The sequence below is a fragment of the Pleurodeles waltl genome, chromosome 9, assembly GCF_031143425.1.
Source record: "Pleurodeles waltl isolate 20211129_DDA chromosome 9, aPleWal1.hap1.20221129, whole genome shotgun sequence".
Taxonomy (NCBI): Eukaryota; Metazoa; Chordata; class Amphibia; order Caudata; family Salamandridae; genus Pleurodeles; species Pleurodeles waltl.
Genome location: NC_090448.1, coordinates 375581312 through 375594754, shown reverse-complemented (window position 1 = coordinate 375594754; position 13443 = coordinate 375581312). Strand labels below are relative to the sequence as shown.

General features: G+C 44.1%; 1 protein-coding gene across 3 annotated transcripts in view; it reads right to left on the bottom strand.

Annotated features, from left to right (window-relative positions):
• LOC138259329 (transmembrane protein 87A-like) overlaps window positions 1-13443 on the bottom strand; it is a 425924-nt gene that overhangs the window by 339774 nt on the left and 72707 nt on the right. The gene's annotated exons all lie outside the window — the stretch shown is intronic.

Sequence of the window (13443 nt, the reverse complement as noted above, 5' to 3'; positions counted from 1 at the left end):
GAAATAGAATGTGGTGGACTGGAGTGAGTGGGGTGGATCGGGGTGGGGTGGAGTGCAATGGATTGAAATGGGGTAGAGTGGATTGGATTGGGGTGTGGTGGGTTTAGGAAGCTGGCTCTATATATACAATACCAAAATAAGGTATAGTGTGCACAGAGTCCAGTGGATCCCTGGAGGCTGAACAGAGGCTAAAGTAGGTAATAGTAGGGCTCTCTTTTGTGGTAGTGTAGTCGAGCAGTTAGGCTTATCAAAGGGTAGTGCAAAGCATTTGTTGTACAGACACAGTCTAAATGAGTCACACACTCTATGACTAACTCCAGGCCAATGTTGTATGTAGCAACAATATACTTTGTTACTTTATTTCTAGAACCAAAAGCATCTTTGTTGCAGGTAAGTTTGTATCAAGCTTATATATCAAAAGTACTTTGATTAGGGTTTGCAGATAAAACAGTATTCAAGTAATTAACACTTTTCAATTTCAAAAGAAGATAGTGCAATTTGTCATTGGGAGCAATGCAATCCTAGTGGAGGAAAAGTGTTAGAACAGTTTACAGGTAAGTACTCGACTTGCTATCCCAGTCTTCGGGGGTTAGGATGTCTACAGGTCATGTTGGCTAGGAGGGGCAACGCAGGGTGGACTTGAGGTTGGAATCGCCTGGGGGCCTTCTCTGGACCGGTGGGCCACCTGGACTCGGACCGTGGGCATCAGGTGCTGAATGGACAGGGCTTGCAGGTCCGAGCTGGTTCTGGAGTCCTTCTTAGATGTTACTTTGTGGACAGGGCTGCTATTCTCAGGAGATCTTGGTCCTCTGGTGGGCAGGCAGTCCTCTGGGGGTTTCTAGAGGTTGCACGTTCTGCAGGATGTGTCGCCTTATTGTTCCGGGAGTCTGCAGACAGGCCAGTAGGGCTACGGCCAAGTCAGTTGTCCTCTGGAGTCTTCACTGTTGGGGTTGGCTCTTCAGTCCTTCTTCTTGAGGTCTCCGGGAATCTGAACAGCAAGGTTCAGGGGTGCCCCTAAATACTAGTTTTAGGGGCGTTATAGGGGTAAGAGGGGTCAGAGGGCAGTAGCCAATGGCTACCGGCCCTGAGAGTGGCTACACCCTTCCTGTGACCACTCCCTTTAGGGAGGAGAGAACATTCCTAACCCTGTTGGTTTATATCCTCCAAAGCAAGATGGAGGATTCTGCCAGGAGGGGTTCACCTCAGCTTGGGCACCCTGTGGGTGGTCCTATCTGTGGTGGGCACACCCCACGGTGTTTACTAATTTTCCCGCCAGACCTGCCGCCAAAAGTGGGACTTGGTTGGGGGGTGCAGGCATCATCAACTAGCTGGAGTGCCCTGGGGCCGTTTAACACGAGGCAGGAGCCTCTGAGGCTCACCGTCAAGTTTTGCAGTTACTGCAGGGGGAGAGGTGTGAAGCACCTCCACCCAGAGCAGGCTATGCTCCTGACCCCAGATAGCACAAAGGCTTGCACCCTGTGGGGTCAGAAACGTGCCTGTTAGTGACAGGCTGGGACAGACTGGTCAGCCTTACACTAAAGGGTTGGGTGGTCTCCAAGTGGCGCAAGGTCCGCGACAGCAAGGCTTAGTGTCCTCACGGTCCGTGTACAGGATTGCCGGTAGTCTTGAATGGGTGCAGCAGGCACAGCGAGGACCCCAATGAGAGGTTCCCCGCTGAAAGTGCAGTTCAGGGGTGTCACGGGAGGTCTCCGGGGGAGAACGAGGTCAGGATACTTTAATGCTGCGCCCAGTTAGGATCGGAGCTCCAGCAAAGAGCGTCCGATCACACCATCATGGACATGCCCCCAAGGTAATGGAAATGTTACCATCTTTTCTTTATAAACATGGTATGCTTGCTCGCTCATTTACAGCACTTGTGCTTTTTCACTCCATTATGCCTAAGACCTAAGCATATGTTGTCATATGAGAACAATCCCTACCTGATAGAATCACCACACATTTCAATCTGTGGTCTGTCAAATTTAAACAGCTTAGGATGCCAGTCCTGCTACCACTTACAAAGCTGCAGTCTGAAAGCTGAGCAATCTTGGAACAATGTTGCACCTCATAGGTGGCAAGATGCCAACGTATTTAAAAGCAAATCACACCAATCTACAAGCAAGGGCTACCAACATGAAAACAACATGTGCCATAAGGTTGTACCTGTGGGAAGGACCCAAAAATGATACGCTCACCTGGTAACAAGTTGTTACCTGCCAGGTTTCTGAAGGGCAAGAGGGCAAGAACAGTGTAGGATGAACGCAGTTGGCGTGCTTGTGAGAAAATACTGCCAGCCTCCTCTACCTGTAAAATCACTAAAGGGTCCCACAGGTGACGGATTCTAATTGAAACCACTACCAAGCAAATACATTTAATGGAAATTTAAGGGGCTTTCTAAAGAGGAAAGTTTCAAGAATGGTGAAAGCCAGGTGTTAAGGAAGAACTTTCAGACCTGTACCAGACCTACTCCCTATGTAGAAAACTACATTCTCTAAAGCATTAGATGAAAACCACCGTCTATATGGAATACCAACCTATGAAATTAAATTGTAGCAAATCATGTACATTCAAAGAAAATGAAATTCCAAACACCATACTCCAAAAATAAAATACAAAAGCATACTGTTATTGTGCTATGATAAGTACTACATCGGGGACAAAAATGTCGAAACTAAATGTCAAATAATCTATTGGGGGGGTAAATTGATTTTGATTTCAAAATGGCAGCAACAGGGCAAAACATTGAAACAACCATTTGTTAATCTCAAACATCTTGATTTAAGGTAAACATATTACAGGAGAGGCAATGGTGAAAACAAGATCCAGGAATGTGAACAACCTTGCTTTCTCCTATGTTACTGAGAAACTAGCCTAGAAATACCTTGCTGCCACTGAAATTACAAGGTATTGGCGCAAGCATACAAAGGCTCTGGAATGTACGATGGTCTTTGCTTTAACAAAAAAAAATGAAATGCAGCAAAGTAAACTATTTTCATGTGTTGCTGATTAAATTAGCAACAGTGTCAAACTAAACATACACAAAAAATAAAGGGTGAGCAAGTGTGCTGCCTGCACAGTGGGTGACAATCACATTTTATGTCATAAGATGAAGTGATAGCCAGTTTCTGCCACATGTATAGTGATACAAAATGTAGTGCAGTAATTAAGGGTTGACAAGCATGATACAACGAATGACATTAACTAAAATGTAACATATGTACACGACATAGCAATAAATTGATTTTAATTTATTTACCCTTTCTGCGAGTGTGTTAGCTAGTGGCTGACTCAGCGCACCCTTCCTGGTGCATCTGTTGGCCACTGGCCAACACAAGGGAGGGCTTAAAAGAATACTCTGATGCTAGCCCCTCAGGGGTTAAATGTTTCAAATGGAGAAAAAAAAAGGAGAGGAAATTGTTTGGGGGGGGGGGGGGGGGGGACAACGTCCCTCCAGCTTAAGGGCTGACCTCCAGTGGGGCCATTTTTTGTTTTATTTAAAAACATGTGTGGTTTTACCTGGGGAGTTATGTGGCCTGCAATCAGCCCCCAAAAGTGATAGATATCTATCTATCTATCTTGGTGGCAGTCGCCACTAGGTAGTTATCGTTAGGATCTACTGATAGAGAAAAAGCATTTCTTTTTACTTGCCTATATCTTTGGTACCAGTTGACGAATCTTCACAAACGTTTCCCAAAAAATATGATGCTCATTACAACTGCTGTCAGAAAGTTTTGGGGTGATCCATCTAGCAGGGGGCTGGGGGGATAGGATTTACACAAAAGTTGGACAGAAAGCTAGCTCTTGGTCCATAAAGTGACCTTTCTGTGATTCGGTGTAAATCTGTTCAGTAGTTTTTGAGATGTTAAAAGAAAATTCACATTTGCATATATAGGGACACAGATCCTCTACGACTCCACCTCAGATTCGCAAATCCACGCACCAACAGCAATGTCGTGATTGGCTGACCGCAACCTGAGGGGAAAGTTGCGGTCTCCATTTTGTTCATCAGGACTTGGTTCCCAGCAGGGAAAATAAAGATAAAAAGTGATAGAAGGGGTCAGGGTAGAGGTACCCTGACCCCATGGAACTAATAGAGGGATCTGTGAGGGACCACTCATGAGCAAAAAATTGTACAAAAACCTTTTTTTTTTTTTTTTTACCATGCGAGGAGCAGCTGATCTTCCCCGGAACCTAACGGATTCGGGGCTCCACACTTCAATTTAAAATAAAACATATACTCACTCAGAGATACACACATACTCACACACTCATTCACATACTCCCACACAACCAGTCACACACCAATACAGCCACTCACACACCAATACAACCACTCCCACACCCACTCACATAACTATACAGCCACACATACCCACTCATTCACCCATGCAGCCACTCAAACACCCACTCACAGACCCTCAAAACCAGTGGCACAGCCACTCAGAGCCACACAGCTTTCACACACCCACTCCCATACTCACAAAACAACTCACACCCATACAGCCACTCCCACATTCACTCACAGATCCACACAGCTAGTTACACATGCACTCACACACTCAGTTTGCAGGGATGTTTTAGTTATGAAACAGCATTAAAAACCATAGAAATTCACTGAAAAAGACTGTTACAGGGACGTTATATTTGGGGAATAAAATTTAAGAAGTCCATTCCAAACCATTGAAATCCAGCACTTATAGTTAGTTATTTCAAGTAACTATAACTAGAGGCACTCCATGCACTGCTAATTACCCGAGATACTACAGCACTCATGACAACTTTTATAAAGTTTAATAAAAACATCAATGAAACAATAGAGGTAAAATTATTGAAGAAACAACTGAGTATGGCGGGGATGCCAGTTCTAGTTACCCTAGGCCATGAGTTACTATAACTGATGGATTTCAATGGTTTTGTATGAGTGAAATATGAACCTAACCATAATGTCCCTGTAACCTTTGGTTTTTTAGTGAAAAAAATAAATGAAAAAAATAAAATATATATATACAGGGTTGAAATGAGTCAGCCCTGAATGATACAGTATAATTAGCCCGGAACAATACAGCGTAATTTATTGAATGGAGGAATGAATTTAGGAAGAATAAATTCTTTGGATTGAAGAAATCTGAAGTGCCAGGTGTTTCTTTCAATAAGCAGTGATAAGATCATTTGTGGATATTCACAGGTTCTGCACCCGTAACCGAGCACCGACCCCGTTTGGCGGTAGCAATCAGCTGATAGCGGAGACTTGGTTTGATATATATGGAAAATGTCACTTACCCAGTGTACATCTGTTCGTGGCATGAGACGCTGCAGATTCACATGCTGTGCCTTATCCTGCCATCTAGTGTTGGGCTCGGAGTGTTACAAGTTGTTTTTCTTCGAAGAAGTCTTTTCGAGTCACGAGACCGAGGGACTCCTCCCTTTCGGCTCTATTGCGCATGGGCGTCGACTCCATCTTAGATTGTTTTCCCCGCAGAGGGTGAGGTAGGAGTTGTGTATATAGTAAAGTGCCCATGCAATGGAGTGAGTATGTATGTACATAATGTGTATAAAAATAGTATATATTTACAAATTTACAAATGTACAAGTTTCATCAACTTATAACGGCTACAGGCTCCTGGGGAGGCGGGAGGGCGCATGTGAATCTGCAGCGTCTCATGCCACGAACAGATGTACACTGGGTAAGTGACATTTTCCGTTCAATGGCATGTGTAGCTGCAGATACACATGCTGTGCATAGACTAGTAAGCAGTTATCTCACCAAAAGCGGTGGCTTAGCCTGTAGGAGTTGAAGTTGTCTGAAATAATGTTCGTAATACAGCCTGTCCTACTGTGGCTTGTTGTGTTAACACATCTACACAGTAATGTTTTGTGAATGTATGAGGTGTAGACCATGTGGCTGCCTTACAGATTTCTGTCATAGGTATATTTCCTAGAAAGGCCATTGTGGCGCCTTTCTTCCTAATGGAGTGCGCCTTTGGCGTAATAGGTAGATCTTTTTTTGCTTTAATATAGCAGGTCTGAATACATTTCACTATCCAGCTGGCAATGCCTTGTTTGTATATTGGATTTCCTGCATGAGGTTTTTGGAAGGCTACAAGCAATTGTTTTGTCTTGCGAAATTGTTTTGTTCTATCAATGTAATACATTAGTGCTCTTTTGATGTCTAACGTATGTAAGGCTCTTTCGGCTACTGAGTCTGGTTGTGGAAAAAAGACTGGGAGTTCCACTGTTTGGTTTAGGTGGAACGGTGATATAACTTTTGGTAAGAATTTTGGATTTGTACGGAGAACCACTTTATGTTTATGTATTTGTATAAAGGGTTCTTGTATAGTAAATGCTTGTATTTCACTTACTCTTCTAAGAGATGTGATAGCTATTAGGAAGGCTACTTTCCAGGTTAAGTATTGCATCTCACAAGAGTGCATGGGTTCAAATGGTGGACCCATGAGTCGTGTTAATACAATATTGAGGTTCCACGAGGGAACTGGTGGTGTTCTCGGGGGTATGATTCTCTTTAGACCCTCCATAAATGCTTTGATGACTGGGATTCTAAAGAGTGATGTTGAATGTGTAATCTGCAGATAGGCAGATATTGCTGTGAGATGTATTTTAATAGAAGAAAATGCGAGTTTAGATTTTTGTAAGTGTAATAAGTAACTTACAATGTCTTTGGCGGAAGCATGTAGTGGTTGAATTTGATTATTATGGCAGTAATAAACAAATCTTTTCCATTTGTTTGCGTAACAATGTATTGTAGTAGGTTTTCTAGCTTGTTTAATGACCTCCATACACTCTTGTGTAAGGTTTAAATGTCCAAATTCTTAGACTTCAGGAGCCAGATTGAGCGATGCTGGATTCGGGTGTCTGATCTGTTGTTTGTGTTGAGTCAACAGGTTTGGTCTGTTTGGTAGTTTGATATGAGGTACTACTGACAGGTCTAGTAGTGTTGTATACCATGGCTGACGTACCCAGGTTGGTGCTATTAGTATGGGTTTGTTTCGACTCAATTTGTTTATTAGATAAGGAAGGAGTGGGAGAGGGGGAGAAGCGTAAGCAAATATCCCTGACCAACTCATCCATAACGCATTGCCCTTGGACTGAGGGTGCGGGTACCTGGATGCAAAGTTTTGGCATTTTGCGTTCTCTTTTGTTGCGAATAGGTCTATTTGTGGTGTTCCCCAGCGTCGAAAGTAAGTTTGTAGTATCTGGGGATGAATTTCCCATTCGTGTGTTTGTTGGTGATCTCGACTGAGATTGTCGGCTAACTGGTTTTGAATCCCTGGGATGTACTGTGCTATTAGGCGAATGTGATTGTGAATCGCCCAATGCCAAATCCTTTGTGCTAAGAGACACAGTTGTGATGAGTGTGTCCCTCCCTGTTTGTTTAGGTAATACATTGTTGTCATGTTGTCTGTTTTGACAAGAATGTGTTTGTGGGCTATCAGCGGTTGAAATGCTTTCAATGCTAGAAACACTGCTAACAGTTCTAAATAATTGATATGCAGTTGCTTTTCTTGACCGTCCCATTGTCCCTGTATACTGTGCTGTTTGAGGTGTGCTCCCCACCCTATCATGGAAGCATCTGTTGTGATTACGTATTGAGGCACCGAGTCTTGGAATGGCTGCCCTTGATTTAAATTTATAGGATTCCACCATTGTAGCGAGAGGTGTGTTTGGCGGTCTATCAACACTAGATCCTGAAGATGACCCTGTGCTTGTGTCCATTGTGTTGCTAGGCACTGTTGATTAGGCCGCATGTGTAGTCTTGCGTTTGGGACAATGGCTATGCATGAAGACATCATGCCTAGGAGTTTCATTATAAACCTCACTTGATAGTGTTGGTTTGGGTTAATGTTTGATATCACATTTTGGAAGGCTTGTACCCTTTGTGGACTTGGAGTGGCAATCCCCTTTTGTGTGTTGATTGTTGCTCCTAAGTATTGTTGTATTTGACACGGTTGTAGATGTGATTTTTGGTAGTTTATAGAGAACCCTATTGTGTGAAGGGTTTCTATGACGTATTTTGTGTGTAGAATACACTGTTGCTGAGTGCTGGTTTTTATTAACCAATCGTCTGAGTAAGGGAATACGTGCATGTGCTGCCTTCTGATGTGAGCGGCTACTACTGCAAGGCATTTTGTGAATACCCGTGGGGCTGTTGTTATGCCGTATGGTAACACTTTGAATTGGTAATGCAGGCCTTGGATTACAAACCTCAAGTATTTCCTGTGGGAAGGATGTATGGGTATGTGGAAGTATGCATCTTTGAGGTCTAATGTTGACATGTAGTCCTGTTGTTTGAGCAAGGGAATCACCTCTTCAAGTGTCACCATGTGAAAGTGATCTGATTTGATGTAAAGATTCAGTGTTCTGAGGTCTAATATGGGTCTCAGTGTTTTGTCCTTTTTTGGAATTAGGAAATACAGGGAGTAAACACTTGTTCCTTTTTGCTGGTTGGGTACTAGTTCTATTGCTTCTTTTTGTAACAATGCTTGGACTTCTAGTTGTAACAGATCTAAGTGTTGTTTGGACATGTTGTGTGCTCTCGGAGGCACATCTGGTGGCAAATGTAGGAATTCTATGCAATAGCCATGTTGGACAATGGCTAGGACCCATGCGACTGTAGTTATGTGTTCCCAGTTGTGGTAATAATTTGTAAGTCTCCCCCCCACTGGTGTTGTGTGGTGGGGGTTTGTGACATTGAAGTCACTGTTTGGTTTGTGGGGTTTTTGGGCTCTGGAATTTCCCTCGTTTTAGGGAACTGTCCACCCCTATATTGTCTTCGAAAACCTCCTCTCTGATATTGGCCCTGATATGTGGGTCTGACTTGTGAGGTGGAAGGCTCTGTGGTTTGGGCCCCAAACCCCCCTCTGAAGTTCGGCTTCCTAAAGGTGCCTCTGCTCTGTGAGGAGTAGAGCGCGCCCATGGCTTTGGCCGTGTCCGTGTCTTTCTTCAGTTTTTCTATCGCAGTATCCACCTCCGGCCCAAACAATTGTTGTTCATTGAAAGGCATATTCAGCACAGCTCGCTGGATTTCTGGCTTAAATCCGGAGGTTCGTAACCATGCGTGTCTACGGATGGTTACTGCCGTGTTCACTGTCCTGGCAGCCGTATCTGCCGAGTCCATAGCCTACCTTATTTGGTTGTTGGAGATAGTTTGGCCCTCCTCGACAACCTGTTTGGCACGTTTGTGGAACTCTTTGGGAAGGTGTTGAATGAGATGTTGGATTTCATCCCAATGTGCCCTGTCGTATCTTGCCAGTAGCGCTTGCGAATTGGCAATTCGCCATTGATTGGCTGCTTGTGCTGCCACCCTCTTGCCTGCTGCATCGAATTTCCGACTTTCCTTGTCGGGCGGTGGTGCGTCTCCAGAAGTTTGAGAGTTTGCCCTTTTCCTGGCTGCTCCTACTACCACCGAATCAGGAGTTAACTGTTGTGTGATGTATACAGGGCACGTAGGGGGAGGTTTATATTTCTTCTCCACCCTAGGTGTGATGGCTCTGCCTTTGACTGGGTCCTGAAACACCTGTTTGGCGTTATAACATGCCTGGCAGCATTGGCAAACTTTAATATTGGCTTTGTGTAGATGACAGGGTGTTGAACAAGAAGTCATCTTCTATGGGCTCTGCATGCAATGCTACATTATGAAATGTAGCTGCCCTGGAAACCACCTGCATGTAAGCAGTACTGTCCTCAGATGGTGATGGCCTTGCCGGGTAGCAATCAGGACTATTGTCTGAGACCGGTGCATCATACAAATCCCATGCATCCGGGTCATCTTGGCTCATCCCTGTGTGCGTTGGTGACTGCATCATTGGGGGTGTTGCTACTGGGGACAGATCTGGCGAGTGCGCTGGCGATTGTTGTGGCGAAAACTGTGGTGGTGTTTTTTATTTAGCCACTTTCGCTTTTGGCTGCATTTCCGCTTCTTGGAATGCGAGCTTCCGTTTCATCTTTATTGGAGGAAGAGTTCTGATTTTCCCCCGTGTCTTTTTGTATATGGAGCCTCCTCTGGGTATGGTCTGGCTCTCCCATGCCCAGTTCTTGTTCAAATCTGTGGCCTTGTAATTGTGTGGAAAGGCCTTGTTCCTCTGTATAGGAGCTGTGTTTCGGCTCAGAGGCTGCATATTTCGGCACTGAAATCTTTTCAGCAGTCTTTTTTGGCTCTGAGGAAACCTTTTTGGGTTTCGGGGTGCCGAACTCTCGGTGCCGAGTCTGTTCGGAGCCGATATCTCGACCGGAGTCGGATGTCTTCGGCTGTTGCGAGGCCTTCTTCGGTGCCGATGTTTGGTCACTGTGTTTTCGGGTTAAGCCATGGCCTGTTGGCGGTGGCGTCCCCTTGGCCTTCATTATTTTGGTGTGAGTTTTCCCCAGGGCTGGTTTACTCACGGTTTGTTGCATTTTCGGCTGCTCACTCTCGGACTCGTCCAAGTCCGAATCTCGAATGGAGAACCTCTCCTCTTCTTCGACGTCGATGTGTCCGGCCGGTGTCGACGCCATCTGGAGCCTTCTAGCTCTTCGATCCCGCAGTGTTTTCTTGGATCGAAATGCCCGGCAAGCCTCGCAAGTATCCTCTTTGTGTTCGGGAGACAAACACAGATTACAGACCAAGTGTTGGTCTGTATAAGGATACTTTGCGTGGCAGTTGGGGCAGAAGCGGAAGGGGGTCCGGTCCATGAGGTTTGAAGATGGACACGGTTGGGCCGACCAGGCCCCGCCGAGGAGTGGAAGCCCCGAAGGGCCGCCGGAACGCTTCTTTCTTCGGTGTCGATGTGCTAGCACTAACCCGGTACCGAGCGCAAACAATACCATCGAATTTTCCGATATTAAACTAACTTTTCCGAACCAAAATACGGAGCGAAGAGGAACACGTCCGAACCCGATGGCGGAAAGAAAACAATCTAAGATGGAGTCGACGCCCATGCGCAATGGAGCCAAAAGGGAGGAGTCCCTCGGTCTTGTGACTCGAAAAGACTTCTTCGAAGAAAAACAACTTTTAACACTCCGAGCCCAACACTAGATGGCAGGATAATGCACAGCATGTGTATCTGCAGCTACACATGCCATCGAACATACATATATATATATATATATATATATATATATATATATATATATATATATGGAAAATGTCACTTACCCAGTGTACATCTGTTCGTGGCATTAGTCGCTGCAGATTCACATGCTGTGCACAGTCTGCCATCTGGTGTTGGGCTCGGAGTGTTACAAGTTGTTTTTCTTCGAAGAAGTCTTTTCGAGTCACGAGACCGAGGGACTCCTCCCATTTCGAGTCCATTGCGCATGGGCGTCGACTCCATCTTAGATTGTTTTGCCCGCAGAGGGTGAGGTAGGAGTTGTGTATGCTAGTAATAGTGCCCATGCAATGGAGTGAATGCGTATGTACATAATAAAGTTTTAAGTAATATATTTACAAATGTACAAATGTTTAAGATCTACTTCTAAACGGCTACAGGCTCCCGGGGAGGCGTGTGGGCGCATGTGAATCTGCAGCGACTAATGCCACGAACAGATGTACACTGGGTAAGTGACATTTTCCGTTCGATGGCATGTGTAGCTGCAGATACACATGCTGTGCATAGACTAGTAAGCAGTTATCTCCCCAAAAGCGGTGGTTCAGCCTGTAGGAGTTGAAGTAGTTTGAAATAATGTTCTTAATACAGCTTGACCTACAGTTGCTTGTTGTGCAGTTAGCACATCTACATAGTAGTGCTTGGTAAATGTATGAGGCGTAGACCATGTTGCTGCCTTACATATTACGTTCATTGGAATATTTCCTAGAAAGGCCATGGTAGCACCTTTCTTTCTGGTTGAGTGTGCCTTTGGTGCAATAGGCAGTTCTCTTTTAGCTTTAAGATAGCAGGTTTGAATGCACCTAACTATCCATCTAGCAATGCCTTGTTTTGAAATTGGATTTCCTGTATGAGGTTTTTGAAAGGCGACAAATAATTGTTTTGTCTTACGAATTAGTTTTGTTCTGTCAATGTAGTACATTAGTGCTCTTTTGATATCTAATGTATGTAGTGCTCTTTCGGCTACAGAATCTGGTTGTGGGAAGAACACTGGTAATTCTACCGTTTGATTTAGGTGGAACGGTGAAATTACTTTTGGTAAAAATTTAGGATTGGTCCGTAGAACAACTCTATTTTTGTGTATTTGAATAAATGGTTCTTGAATGGTAAATGCTTGAATCTCACTCACTCTTCTTAGAGATTTGATGGCAATTAAAAATGCAACTTTCCACGTTAAGTATTGTATTTCACAAGAGTGCATGGGCTCAAAAGGTGGTCCCATGAGTCGTGTTAGGACAATGTTGAGGTTCCATGAAGGAACTGGTGGTGTTCTTGGTGGTATAATTCTCTTTAGGCCTTCCATAAACGCCTTTATGACTGGTATCCTAAACAATGAAATTGAGTGCGTAATTTGTAGGTAAGCAGAAATTGCCGTAAGATGTATTTTAATGGAAGAGAATGCTAGGTTAGATTTTTGCAAATGTAGTAAGTATCCTACCATTTCTTTTGCAGATGCGTGTAAAGGTTGAATTTGATTATTATGGCAGTAATAAACAAATCTTTTCCACTTATTTGCATAGCAGTGTCTAGTGGTAGGTTTTCTAGCTTGTTGTATGACCTCCATACATTCCTGTGTGAGGTCTAAGTGCCCGAATTCTAGGATTTCAGGAGCCAAATTGCTAGATTCAACGATGCTGGATTTGGATGTCTGATCTGTTGTTTGTGTTGTGTTAACAGATCTGGTCTGTTGGGTAGTTTGACATGAGGTACTACTGAAAGGTCTAGTAGTGTTGTGTACCAAGGTTGCCTTGCCCATGTTGGTGCTATTAGTATGAGTTTGATTTGACTCAACCTGTTTACTAGATATGGAAGGAGAGGGAGAGGTGGAAAAGCGTACGCAAATATCCCTGACCAGTTCATCCATAGAGCATTGCCTTGGGATTGATCTTGTGGGTACCTGGATGCGAAGTTTTGCCATTTTGAGTTTTCTTTTGTTGCAAATAGATCTATTTGAGGTGTTCCCCAAATTTGAAAGTAATTGTTTAGTATTTGGGGGTGAATTTCCCATTCGTGGGTTTGTTGGTGATCTCGAGAGAGATTGTCTGCCAACTGGTTCTGAATCCCTGGAATAAATTGTGCTATTAGGCGAATGTGGTTGTGAATCGCCCAATGCCATATTTTTTGTGTTAGGAGGCACAACTGTGTCGAGTGTGTCCCTCCTTGTTTGTTTAGATAATACATTGTTGACATGTTGTCTGTTTTGACAAGAATGTATTTGTGGGTTATTATGGGTTGAAATGCTTTCAGCGCTAGAAATACTGCTAACAGTTCTAAGTGATTTATGTGAAACTGCCTCTGATGTATGTCCCATTGTCCTTGGATGCTGTGTTGATTGAGGTGTGCTCCC